This window comes from Ambystoma mexicanum, chromosome 5q (assembly GCF_040938575.1).
Source record: "Ambystoma mexicanum isolate Mex_15411 chromosome 5q, UKY_AmexF1_1, whole genome shotgun sequence".
Lineage (NCBI taxonomy): Eukaryota > Metazoa > Chordata > Amphibia > Caudata > Ambystomatidae > Ambystoma > Ambystoma mexicanum.
The window spans coordinates 226,431,737-226,445,302 of NC_090933.1; positions in this window are offsets into that span (position 1 = coordinate 226,431,737).

Sequence of the window (13,566 nt, forward strand, 5' to 3'; positions counted from 1 at the left end):
GAAGGTCTGAATTTCAGAGGTGATACAAGGCTAAGGACAGGGACAAGAAGGTTTGAATATGCGAGCAGGCTACCGTTGATCGAAAGGAGTCATAAGTGTATAGTGAAAGTCAGAGAAATAACAGTCAATGGAAGATAGAGACAAGAGAGCGGTCCTCATATCATCAAATTAAGGGGCAAGAGAGTCCGGCCTGAAATTCCTTTTAGTCAGTGGTCAAAGCTAGCGGGACCGGTTGTGAGCGTGCTCCTCCTTTAAATGAAGTTTCACTGTTCCTATACTTTTATTTTAAAAAGAAACAATTCCGGAATGGTTTCATTTTAAAATTAAAGTTTAGGAAGAAGTTGAAACTTGCACTGTCAGCACACTGCACTAAACGTTCCCTTAAACAGCAGGTGCATGTGTTTGGGGTTTGTATTGTATGTGGGAGGGGGCTTGGTGATGGGATTTGTGAGGAGTTGGTTCAGGCCAGCAGGGAACATAGTTAGACTACTTCTTTTCATACACTTCAACCACTGCTTTTAGTTGATGAAGAGTTGAAGGTGAAGGAATCGAGATGTTTAAGTGAACAATGGACTGATCAGAGAGCGAGGGGTCAATGGATTGATCAGAGAAAAGGAGTGAATTAGAGAGAAAGGCATGGTGAAGAGGGTTCCCGTCAGAGTGGGAAGGCTTGTCACGTAGGGAGTAGAGCAAGTGGTCAAATAGGAGGACGTTCAGTTCAAGGTAACCGCAGAAGGCTTGGAGAGGTTAAAGTTCCCCAGCATGACAATGGTGATGTCAGTAGGAAGTGACTCAAGGTGCACGCTCAGATCAGGGAAGAAGGAGTTGAGAGGAACAGGGACTGATAGGCAAAATAATGAGAAGAGTAGGAGGGAGTAGTTGAATAGAGGAATATTTAAAGAAGTAAGAGTTGTCAGAAAGGATAGTGGGTCACAGCTTCAGGCATTATTGTTATGGGACCCACACCGCCTACCTCCCCATCAGGTATGAGACAGTGGGAAAAGGTGGCAGAGTCAATGTGGAGAGCTGCCAGTTTTGCAGAGTCTTGGCGGGCCCAGATTTCTGTGATAGCAAGTAGTGGAAGTTGAGAGTCATAAGAGTCACAGTGGTCTGCGATGTAGGATCTCTACATGCTGAACTATTGGCTCTGCTGGCAGTGTTCTCTCATATTTGTTAGACAATAAACAAACTGTATTGGCAATAAATCAGCATACCAGGGGTCGGAACCACTGTCTTATGGGTCCTCAGGCCTAACAGACACCACATATGCCTGTGAGATGAAGAATCTGTTCGGGGTAGAGAAGGAAATTGTCTTGAAATTTCCCCTTGATAATTATATTTGTTTTGGTGTTCAGTTAAAGAACGAGGTACACATCAGTCAAGTTAGGTGGTGGACCAAAGTAATCTTATTAGCTCTACATTTGACAAATTATCGTCATTCCTTTCTCTGGGTTTTACTGGGACTATATCTGATGATTATGTTTTAATATAATTTAAGTACACATTAAACAGGATAAACCATGAATTGTATCGGTCGGCTCTTGTATATCAAATCCCTACTTAAGGATGTAATGTGGGTGGGGGGGTGCTGCACTCTGTTCTCTGCTATTTAGATCATTACCTTCACATGCCATGGAGTATTAAACTGTTTGTAGTTCATGTTCTCGTCAGGTTTTGTACCATGACAGGCGGACATGGAGGGGTTCAGACCAACAATTCCGAAGACAAAGGTGTGCCCTGGGTGCAGGGTTTAGAAAAAGGGAAGATTCTCAGTTCTCTTCATTATATAGTTTATGTGGGTAAAGTATTTGCCTTTTCAGCGAATCAACGTCTCTTACTCTCTCTGAGCTATATGTCCTTTTAGAGTAAAGGATCTTCAGGTAGTGGGACCATTATGGAAGTCGTGAGGCTTTGTTGCACCTCTGGTTCAAACAAAATCATGCTTGCACTTTCCTAATAATCAGAGCCTCAGGTGGTGTGTCCGATTTTAGGGAGGGTACCTACATTATACAAGTATGGGACCTTACCACAAGAGCTGGAATCTGTCCTCGTGGTGTTCTGTTTATACTCACCCTACCTGAAGTTATATTAAAGGGGTGTGGTTGACTGTTAGCCTTCTGGGTTCCAGGAGGATAAAAGAGAGTTCTGCCTCCAGTCTGATTGGACACATTCTGAAGGTTTTGCATGATGCTTTCCTCCAGACACTCATACACAGGGATTTGTCATGGATCAGGCCAGCCCAGTTTCTGCCTTTCAGGGGACTATCATTGTCCTGCTACAGTGGGTACAGTATAGTATGCAGTGGAGAAGAAGCAGCACTGATGTGATCATTCTGGTCATTATGCTTCTCACATCAGCTGCCTAAGTGTCTGCAGCTACCCCTACCTAATTCAATGTCATGGGTCATACGTTTCTTGAATGTGGTATGATTGCTGTCTTCTTCATAGTTTAGAGGCTGCTCTGGAGGCATCAGGTATGATGTGTTGATGTGCCTTGGATCAAAGACCAATCATGGAATATGCAAGTAGAGGCTAGAGTTGTTCAACAGACTGTGGGAAGTTCCATCCCAGTAAACACAGGACACCTGGTTTATTAATTACTGATTGGCATTGGCTTCCTTGTACTGTCAATGGCAGACCAGGTCTCGAGGCCTGGGCACTTGAAAATGTTAGTATTATCCGTAAGGTGATGCATCTACTTTGCTTCATGGCAGCTGATGTCTGGAGTCGGACAAATCATTAAAACATACTCTCACAATGGGATTTTCAATTTATCAATGTATCACCCCTCTATGGGGCGGGTGTATAACTGGTATGAGATGTAGCTATCCATACCTGGACTGACAGTCAATATAATAGGCGGTCTGTAGGATTCAGTCCACATTTTCCAGAAATTCTGGCCGTAAGTCAGAAGCAAATTTATGGAAGTAAACATTTCAGCCATTTCTGTTTTGCACCCTCCTTTTTCTCTGAATAGGTTGCGTCCTACGCCTAGTTACTCCTTGTTGGCCTTACGGTATTAGTTCTCGTCTGTTGCCAGATGGGTGTTGATTTCAGAGTTTCTCGGTCCCTCCTTCAAATCACATATATGCATATGGAAGTTTGGTTTGATTTTTTTGTTTTTCTGAACAGGCTACTTTTTTTGAGTGCCTAGGCTTGATAGGACAGGTCTCCCGTGGGTGGTGGCCATATATTTGGAAGTTTAGTAGTCCAAGTGTGTGTTGTATGTTGTAAAACCCATCTCAAACATAGTGTACCTGCCTTTTGGACATGTCCTTCATATTCAAACCCAGGTTCTTGCATATCCATTGGAAGGGTTATTCTTGGCTCTATGGCATCAGAATCTGAGTATTTAGTGGGTGACCATCACATTTTGTTGGGGGAGTTCACTCATGCTCGAACCTTGTGGTCCTGCAAATCCAATGGAGGGATGCTTCCGGGATATATGGCATTAGAATAAGGAGTATACAGTGATAAACCATCAATGTTTATTGCAGAGAGATCCTGGGAGGGATGGCACCTTCATCCTATTCCAGTTTAATGGGAGTTTCCCTTCCTTTTCTACCACTGAGCCCTTGTTTACTGCTGGGGTTCCCTGTGTTTCTTGCATGCCTATACTTGTCGGAAAATGGACTGATCGACAATCTGGTTTTCACTTCAGTTATTTCATGGTGCTTTTATCGGATAACTGTCACATCCACTATTAGGATTCAGATTAGAAGAGGAAGTCAGTTCTCAAATGGGTAGCCATTTCCTTTAAGGTATACCTTTATTATTGACAGAGATCCCAGCCTCCATTCATTTAATCAGTATACTTTGTGGTTCAACTTCTACAGAATAATGGTAGTCAGCCTGTCATGTTCAGATTATCTATGCCCGCAGTGGAGCGGTCTTCCAGCCTCAATATAGAAAAGGCACTATTTACACAAAGTCTTCCCTGGGGTGAGCAGTGTTCTTAGAAATCCTGATCCATACTGGCAGTGCTGAATGATCCTGCTGCATCCATCTGCAGCTGAAGAGCAAACAAAGCCTATCTCTTCCTACCACTAATGCCTCATCTCCTTCAATTCCCCAGGGTTGGTCCCATTAGGCGAGGGGGTGGGGATCATTTGCTTGGTTCCTGCTGGATTGGTCCCTCCTTCCTTTTCTCTATGGGTCTGTCCGCTTCTGCTGTCTGATTGTTATGGCAGCGTCAAATGAAGTTGTTTTACCTCAAAAAACGTGACTAGCTCTCATGACTGGCTTCTTTGGCATAGATTCTCTTGAATGTGCAGTAGTGTTCAGTTGGGCACCTCGGGTATTCCTCGTGTGGCAGAAGGAAAAGGCAGGATTGGGTAAAGCCTGATTATTTATGATAATCTTTACACAGGCCTTTAATCATTCGCACCGACCCCTTAAAGGGGCAGCTTCAGCGTGGAAGTGACTTGGAGATTTCAGGAGGAGGCTGCGGTGAGTAGATCTCCTCTACGCTATGATGCATGGTAGAAGGAACCGCACCACTGTGGTTCGAGCAAACGCACAGAATCAATTCCTGGGACAGGTTGTGAACCTCACCTACTAGGGCCTGTAATGAGAAAGAGTAGGGCTAGCAGTAACGAAGATTACCATGAGTAATCAGAGCATTGACTTGTGTTCCTCCTTCCCCATAAATAAGCAAGAATACCTCAGGATTTTATAAGAGGGTGCATATGCTTCCCGCCTCAAATACACTGTTCCCGAAATACATGTTTTATATTATGTAGTCTTTAAAGACGAAAGCCTGCGTGGTGCCCTTACCATCTGTCATCATTTCCATCAGAGGTCTTGGAGAGAAGTATGGTGCAGCTTCAAACTAAACGCCATGGTGAAAGGAAAAGGTTCTGCGCGTTTTTCAAACATAAAGGGAAAGAGGACACGTACGCGTCATAAATACAGCCGTCCCAGCGATATGTTATGTCTTCTGCTGCAAAATGAAAACCCGCGCAGAATGCAAGAGTAGCCCACCGCCACGCACTGGACCAAGACGAGCTGGCATGTTGAACTACAGTACATGAACATACACTGTCCTAACCTGTGAGGGCCATTTGCCGAGAGTTAAATGTCACCGAAATCACCGCCATTATGCATGGAATGGCGAAGGGGGGCATAGGAAGGGTGAGGGGGCGGGCAAGCGGGAGGCGGGTAGAGCTGCTTTCCTATGCATTTCAAATTGAGCCGCGTTGGCCTGGAGATGACCCGCCGCGCGACGTCTAAATTATCTCTCTCTGTGCGCTCTGCTTGTTTTGGAAATGCGCTAAATAAAAATAATGGACTGTCTTTTAATAAGTCTCATTGTGGAGATTCCACACATCAAACAAACAGCAGCGCAGCTTGGAGGCAAACGGCGGGCATGTGTGATCTAGCTGGAAGAGAGACAAATGGCGGCGCGAGCAGCTCCATCTAGGGACTGCTGACAAGAAAATGGCGTTCGCAAACTGACACATCTGTCAGGCTGCGGAATATTGGCACCTGTCACGCAATTTCAGTCATGACTTTTAATAAAGCTGCTTTCCCTTAGGTAAAATTGGAACTTGACTGTAATATTAGCTACGAGCACGTCTTGTTTTTTCCCCTTCAGAGCTCTTTTGTACGTGAGGCGTTTCAAATGAATCTTAAAGCCAAAGTAATGCTGTTTACTACTTTGTTCCTTATTTTTTTTCCACTTTTAACTTTGGATCTAAAAGAGATGTTTTGTGATTTTTGGATAGTTTCTGCTATTAAGAAGCTTTGTGAGAAGGTCCCCACCGTCGCCCCACACCTCCCTCCCGCCTTGCTTACTAATGCCAGATTTAATTCTCTCGCTCTTTTTTCTGCTGTGTTTCTTGTTTGAGTAAATTTAGCCCGGGGAAGTAAATATGTCATAAACGCAGGGTTGGGATTTGTTGGGTGTCAGTCAATAAATCAGTCGCAGTTTAATTAGCAGGCATGTGATGGGGCGCAGTGACAGACCCCAGGTCTGTTGGATTGCTTTTCATTGGGGGGGCTGTGGGGGGGCAACAGCTCCTAAACATGCTTTTTGGGGGGAGGGGGCGAAGTACTTGGGAGGGAGGTTGCATATGCGTTCAACGAGCAGGGCGAATAAGGGGGATATGTTGAGGGAGAAGAAGGGAAACACTGCCAAACAAAAAAAGGGGGCGGAAAAAATAGAGCAGGCCAGACCCTGCAAAACATGTTATAGGCACCTGAACACGACACGTCTTGCGTCTTAACGGGAAATGTCAGAAGTCAAGAGGGCAGCCGGTAGGGCAGACCATGAAGTCGTCCAGTTGACCTGGAGTAACTCTCTGCACTGTCGGTGGTAGGTTAGTGAATTAACAATGGGTCCAAACTTGCCAGACCTCTCCTGAAACTCATTTCTTGCTCATCCATAACACAGCACAAAAGTGATGGGAGGAAGGTTCGGAATCAACCTGAACCACTGGCATTGCTCTGGGCCACCTTCCACACCACCGTTTTTAGCCCGTCTGCGCCATTGCAAAAGGGGTCCAGCCATATGTAAATCAGTCAAGTACTGCCACCAATGGTAGCAGCCCAGCCCGAACTGCTAGGCCAGGTCCCCTGTGCACAGAAAAACAAGCAACCCCAGACATGTTTCGGCCTTGTTGGGCCTCCTCAGTGAGGTGCAGCTTGGTTCCCTATGGCACAGTGAGCAAGGGACCCACATCTGGGCATACCCTCTCTCACATAGTGAAACAAACAATAAGCACAAAAGTGATGGGTGGAAGGTTCAGAATGAACCTGAACCACTGGCATTGCTCTGGGCCACCTTCCACACCACCGTTTTTTAGCCCGTCTGCGCCATTGCAAAAGGGGTCCAGCCATATGCAAATCAGTCAGGTACTGCCACCAATGGTAGCAGCCCAGCCCGAACTGCTAGGCCAGGTCCCCTGTGCACGGAAACACAAGCAACCCCAGACATGTTTCAGCCTTGTTGGGCCTCCTCAGTGAGTTGCAGCTTGGTTCCCTAAGGCGCAGCAAGCAAGGGACCCACGTCTGGGCATACCCTCTCTCACATAGTGAGACAAACAATAAGCACAAAAGTGATGGGAGGAAGGTTCAGAATGAACCTGAACCACTGGCATTGCTCTGGGCCACCTTCCACACCACCGTTTTTTAGCCCGTCTGCGCCATTGCAAAAGGGGTCCAGCCATATGCATATCAGTCAGGTACTGCCACCAATGGTAGCAGCTCAGCCCGAACTGCTAGGCCAGGTAACCTGTGCACGGAAACACAAGCAACCCCAGACATGTTTCAGCCTTGTTGGGCCTCCTCAGTGAGTTGCAGCTTGGTTCCCTAAGGCGCAGCAAGCAAGGGACCCACGTCTGGGCATACCCTCTCTCACATAGTGAGACAAACAATAAGCACAAAAGTGATGGGTGGAAGGTTCGGAATGAACCTGAACCACTGGCATTGCTCTGGGCCATCTTCCACACCACCGCTTTTTTGCCCGTCTACGCCATTGCAAAAGAGGTCCAGCCATATGCAAATCAGTCAGGTACTGCCACCAATGGTAGCAGCCCAGCCCGAACTGCTAGGCCAGGTCCCCTGTGCACGGAAACACAAGCAACCCCAGACATGTTTCGGCCTTGTTGGGCCTCCTCACTGATGACGCCCAACAAGGCTGAAACATGTCTGGGGATGCTTGTGGTCTCGTGCAGAGGGGATGTGACCTATCAGTTTGGGCTGGACTGCCCCTTTTGGGGTAGGACCAAGCCTGATTTGCATATGATTTTTTCCCTTCTGTAATGGCTTGGCAGGGTGAAAAACGATGGTCTGGAGGGTTGCCCAGAGCTTTGCCTGTGGTTATGATTAATTCAAAACCTTCCAGCCATCACCTTTCAGTTTTGCAAAAGTCCTCCGAGTGGGACGGGTATGCCCAGACGTGGGTCCCGAGTCTGCCGGGTCTAGAGACCCAAGCTACTCCTCACTGATGACGCCCAATAAGGCTGAAACATATCTGGGGATGCTTGTGGTCTCGTGCAGAGGGGATGTGACCTAGCAGTTTGGGCTGGACTGCCCCTTTTGGGGTAGTACCAAGCCTGATTTGAATATGGTTTTTTCCCTTCTGTAATGGCTTGGCAGGCTGAAAAACGATGGTCTGGAGGGTTGCCCAGAGCTTTGCCCGTGGTTATGATTAATTCAAAACCTTCCAGCCATCACCTTTCTGTTTTGCAAAAGTCACCCCGAGTGGGACGGGTATGCCCAGACGTGGGTCCCGAATCTGCCGGGCCTAGAGACCCAAGCTACTCCTCACTGATGACGCCCAACAAGGCTGAAACATATCTGGGGATGCTTGTGGTCTCGTGCAGAGGGGATGTGACCTAGCAGTTCGGGCTGGACTGCCCCTTTTGGGGTTGGACCAAGCCTGATTTGCATATGGTTTTTTCCCTTCTGTAATGGCTTGGCAGGCTGAAAAACGATGGTCTGGAGGGTTGCCCAGAGCTTTGCCCGTGGTTATGATTAATTCAAAACCTTCCAGTCATCACCTTTCTGTTTTGCAAAAGTCACCCCGAGTGGGACGGGTATGCCCAGACGTGGGTCCCGAGTCTGCCGGGCCTAGAGACCCAAGCTACTGAAGTGGGAGAATGGAACAAAAGGCTCCCACCAATCCCCTCTCACCCCTGGCCTAGAGGATCATGGCCCAGGCACCCGCCACGAGAGGAGTTTGCCCATCTACCAGACGACCAAATACCCTGGTACAGGAACATACGGATGTGCCCACCCGCGTGCCCACCCGCCTGCCCACCAGCCTGCCCTGCCCATGCCGACACCTGCGGCATGGATGGACTCGACTGAACCATCCAACACTAAATCAACACATCGTTAGAGATGCCATGAAGACCTAGCCAACGGTCAGCACACCCGTGCAAACATGCACACTGGACACTCCCACACCAATCCACACGAAGAACATACTCAGTACTATGACGTAGGTGACGGACACACCCACTGACACGCATCTTTATTATTTTTCACATAGGCTTTTCAAAATGCAGAAACGCAAGACGCACAATGAACTCATCTAAAAAGGCTTGCTCACGCTTCTCCTAAACCCATGCATCATAATGAGAAATATAACGAAGACACGATACTGGGGATAAAGCAATGTGATACCATAACCTAAAGCGCTGTGTATCAAACGGTTCCACCTATGCACCAGGCCCAAGTAGGCCGCAAGCAAGAGCTTCCATGAACATTGAATAAGCAAGAGTACAGTTGCTGACATTGCAGAATGAGCCCGGTGAAAGCAGACAGTCAAGGGCACAATGTTGCAAACTCGCATGCCGCAAGCCGACGCCAAGGTCACACCTGCAAATTAAGCCAGACACACAGTGGAAAATGCAATATTAATTGTGCAGAATTCTGCCTCAACCACAGACCCACCTCACGTGACCAAGCCGAACCTGACAGGGTGCCAGGCCCAGGAGGAGGGAGGCGCCTGGATCCCCCGTTTCAAGACACAGGCAGATACAATTAAGCGACTCAATGGACATCTGCGGCGGTGGGAGTAGTCGGCCTTCCAGCATATGAATAAATCCTCACATTGTCTGCACATACCCATAGTGAAACATTGTTGCAAATGACAGGTGCACCGCGAGCTGGGAACAACGATGGTCCCAGACTGGGGGGCTCACGAGTGGACCAATCAGAACATGGGGCTCTTATCACTGACGCCATTAACATTGACCAATCCTCAGGGGTCTTCATGTAACAATTTTCATGTATCAAATTGAAGGGACAACCCAAGTATACCACCTGACTAACCCTCGACCACTAATAATGCTCTCTATACGTATGCTATACTAACCCTACCACTCGAGGAACCAATCCAGAGTGGCGATAGGTTTTTTGCTAACTTTCCCAGGTGACGCAAGTAGCGCGTCATAGTAAGGTAAAAAGGGCCTGCGAGCCCCACAATTGAGAGAGAGTGTCAGGACGGACGCGTACGATCCTTGACCCATCCCTGCCGTTTTGTTTAATAAACAGCAGAACCACCTTGCTTCTTGCGTGTGTCTCATACTCAATTTTTTGGGATATACGGGAGGAGTTGGGGCCTCCCTGCCCGGAGGTCCACGGACGGCCCAGCCGACCCCGGGAGAATTTCCCCCCGACAAGTTGGAGGCACTGCTGAGATCTGTTTGAGGTCTGCTTTTTATTTTATTTTTCCAAGTACTCCCGTTGCGAGGAGGCCCGGCGGCGCGACCCCCTCTGCCGCTGCCCCCTTTTGAGGACTACAGGACCATCGCGGAACTGCGAGAAGACCGGACAGCGCAATCCGGATATTGGCCTTTGGGAGCCGGTTGAGAAGTATCCTGCCCGCGGTTGGCGAGTGTCCAGACGTGGTCCAGACGAGGGGAGGTGGCGAGCCGCTTGGAGGGGTGCACGCAGTCGAGCGGCCCCGCATCAAGAGCACTTGGTGAGTATGCCACGCACAACAAGCAATGTGAAATTGTGAGGGAGGGGGAGGAATTGAATACGGGAGGTGGGAGGTGTTGCACAGGTGCGCGGCGAAGGTTTGATAATTTAGTGTTGGCAATGAAATGAATGGTAGCCAGACGAGTGCGAGAGCAGTCCGCTACGTTACGGGAGAGAAGGGGACGGAGCACGAAAACATCACGTGCGGCCGCTCGTAGACACTGATTGGCCTAGGTCGCGACCATGTGTAAGGGTGTGTGTGTGCGCGGTTTCCTACGATTTGGTAATTATTGATCAATGAGTAGATGAGGATCCCTATTGATCGAGCAGGAAACTCGATAGATAGATGACGTTTCCCTGTAGGCGGTAGCTAGCTGGTTGCCCAATACGGAAGATAATTGGCTGGTTAAGCCCTCCTATCGAGGGGCGTAACACACGCGAGGCGACGCAGGTGCGCAGTCCGATTATATTGTTGATTACCTTGTTCCAGGCGTGACAGGAAGACAGCTGTGGGGTTAACGGGGGTAGATTGCAAGTGTATTTTGAACTTTAAAAACATATGAAGAACTTACCAGTAGTTTGAAGAGATCGGTGACGTCACCAGTAGGGCTTTCATAGGATATCTCGAGCACAAGGCATCTTTATTTTTGAGAGTGGTGGGGAAGAGAGTTGTAGTAAGGGAGTGGAAGCGGAGGTAAACGGTAATGAGTTGATCGGGGGAAGGTGAAAAGGGGGACGTGGCTGCGCACGGAGAACGCCGGCCACGGCAAGTGTAGAAAAAGGAGGAGGAGCAAGCGAAAGTGGGACGGCTGTATAAGAACGACACAAGGGGCACGCAGCCGCAGGGGGCTACGTGCGCCTCGGCCGCAGGGGGCGTAAAGGGGTTCGATAAAGTAAGAAAAGAAAGAAAAGAATATACAAATGTAATGGCTATATTTTACTAATTTCCCTTAGCGGACTATCGCAAGTCCCAAACTTACGGGGCCAGGTAAAGATATAAGGCTGTATAGTGTAAACTGTTAGTAAGATAACCACTACCAAATAGGGGAAGGATAACAAGTGAAGCGCTACTATGTCATTCAGGGCAGGATCAGGAGGGTGGGGGAACACCCTCACTACCCCGCTACAGCACATATGTAAAACACTGTCACCCCATAGGGAGAAAATGATCAAGTATAGCATAGAATGGACACAGGGGACGGACAACAAAATGACGACACCATGGCCGCCTAATGGTAGTTTCGATCCATATACCCAACATTCACTATTAAACCATCTGCATAACACATACAAGGGGAAGAAGTTGACGCACCACGTGGAGGTGTTTAACTTATGGAGGATGTTCCAAGGGTCCCGACCAGGACCAAACGGAATGTTTATTATGTGGGGAACAACGGAGGAAGAGAAGTTTAAGGAGGAAGGAGAGAATGGGGAGAAAGAGAGTGAAGGCACACAAAACACGGGGAACGGAGAAGAGGGAGGAGAGAAGAGTAACAACATAAGCGAAAAGGAAATAAAAAAGGAACAGAACGGTGATATACCCCTGGCGAAGGTAGTGAAAAAGGAGGAAGGGGGTTATATCCTTTAACAGAACTACGAGACATGGTTCAATTAAGGGCGGATGAGGGGTACTCGAACCCGGCATACAGCCCGCCACCATATACAGCCACAGGTAGCCACACAGGAAGGGAGCAGAGTAGCACAACGGGATCAGCTCGCACGAAAATGCCGCAGGGGAAGGGGGGATTGGCGAGGAACAGATCGCAGGAATAGGACAGGATGAGTGGGAAGCTGCGCAGGTACTATTAAAATTACGAGGTTCATTAACAGAAGAAGAGGAGGAGGTAGTAAGGAAAATGGACGAGGACAACACCAGGGGGAGTGAAAGGAAAGGGGAAGAGGGGAAAAGAAAGGGGGAAGATCTGTTACGACAGAAGGAAGAGATTTTGGAAGAACGATTAGCAGAATTAAGGGATGAGCAGAATACACTGATCAAGCAGCTCGAGAGAGAGGAAAGAGAGAGAGCACGGGAAAGGAAAGAAAGCAAGAATGAGCTGGACAAAATGAGGGAACCAACTGAGGAGAAAAAGAGAGAAGCCGAAAGGGTGAAGGCAGTAGCAGAGAGGGTATCCAGAGCCGCACTGCGTGACAAGAAAAGGGAAGAAGAAGAGAAAGAAAAGGAAATGGAACTATGGAGAAGGAGATTACTATCAGAAACGACAAGGAAATACGAAGAAGGAAGGATGATAGAGGGTATATTAGAGCGGGAAAGAGCGAAATGGGAAAGGAAGAAAGAAGAAGAAAGGATAATGGAAAAGATGAGCATTGAAGTAATGGAGGAATTGAAAAAGAAAAGAGAGGAAATTGGTAGAGAAATAGCGGAGAAAAATGAAGGGGAAAGAGAAGAAAGGAGAGGGGGGAGTGAAGTAAGGAGGTATGTATACAGGGACACAGAAGTAGCAACCACATCAGCACAAAGGGGAGCAATTGGCAAAGAAGACAATGGAGGAACGGATCTAATAGACTTAAAAAAGGTAATGATTAGGGGGAAAAAGACAGATTGGGGGTTGCTATTAATGGAGGACTTTTGCAGTGAGGAAGGAGAAGGGATAGAGAAGGAAGGGCGAGACAGTGAAAGGGAAAGCTTAGATAAATTATACATCACCCGGACAAATGGAGAATCACCATGGATCTGTAGGAGAAAGGAAGAACTGGAGGGAAGTGAGGAGGAAGAGCAAGGAATAGCGAAAAGGCAGACACGTGCAGCAACACCGTCACCATCCCGTCCTACATGCTCCACTACCTCACGCTCATTACGTGCAACATGCCCATCTAAACTCGCGCCCTTCCCAAACGAACTGACACCCTATGCAGGTAGGCTTAGAGACCTCCCTGGACGCAGGCAGGGAGAACGAATACACACGCCCACATTAAATAAAGGAAATGATAAAAGAGGGGGAAGAGATGGAGGAGACAAAGTTACGAGCAATGTGGACCATATTTACGACGTAGAAGACAGGGAGAAGAGGAGGGGTGTACGGATTCGATTGTATGGGACCCAAAGGGCCAACAAGGACACAATCTAATGCCACTTCTGGAGAGGGGAGGTGTTAGACCACAATACGTCCCCTGG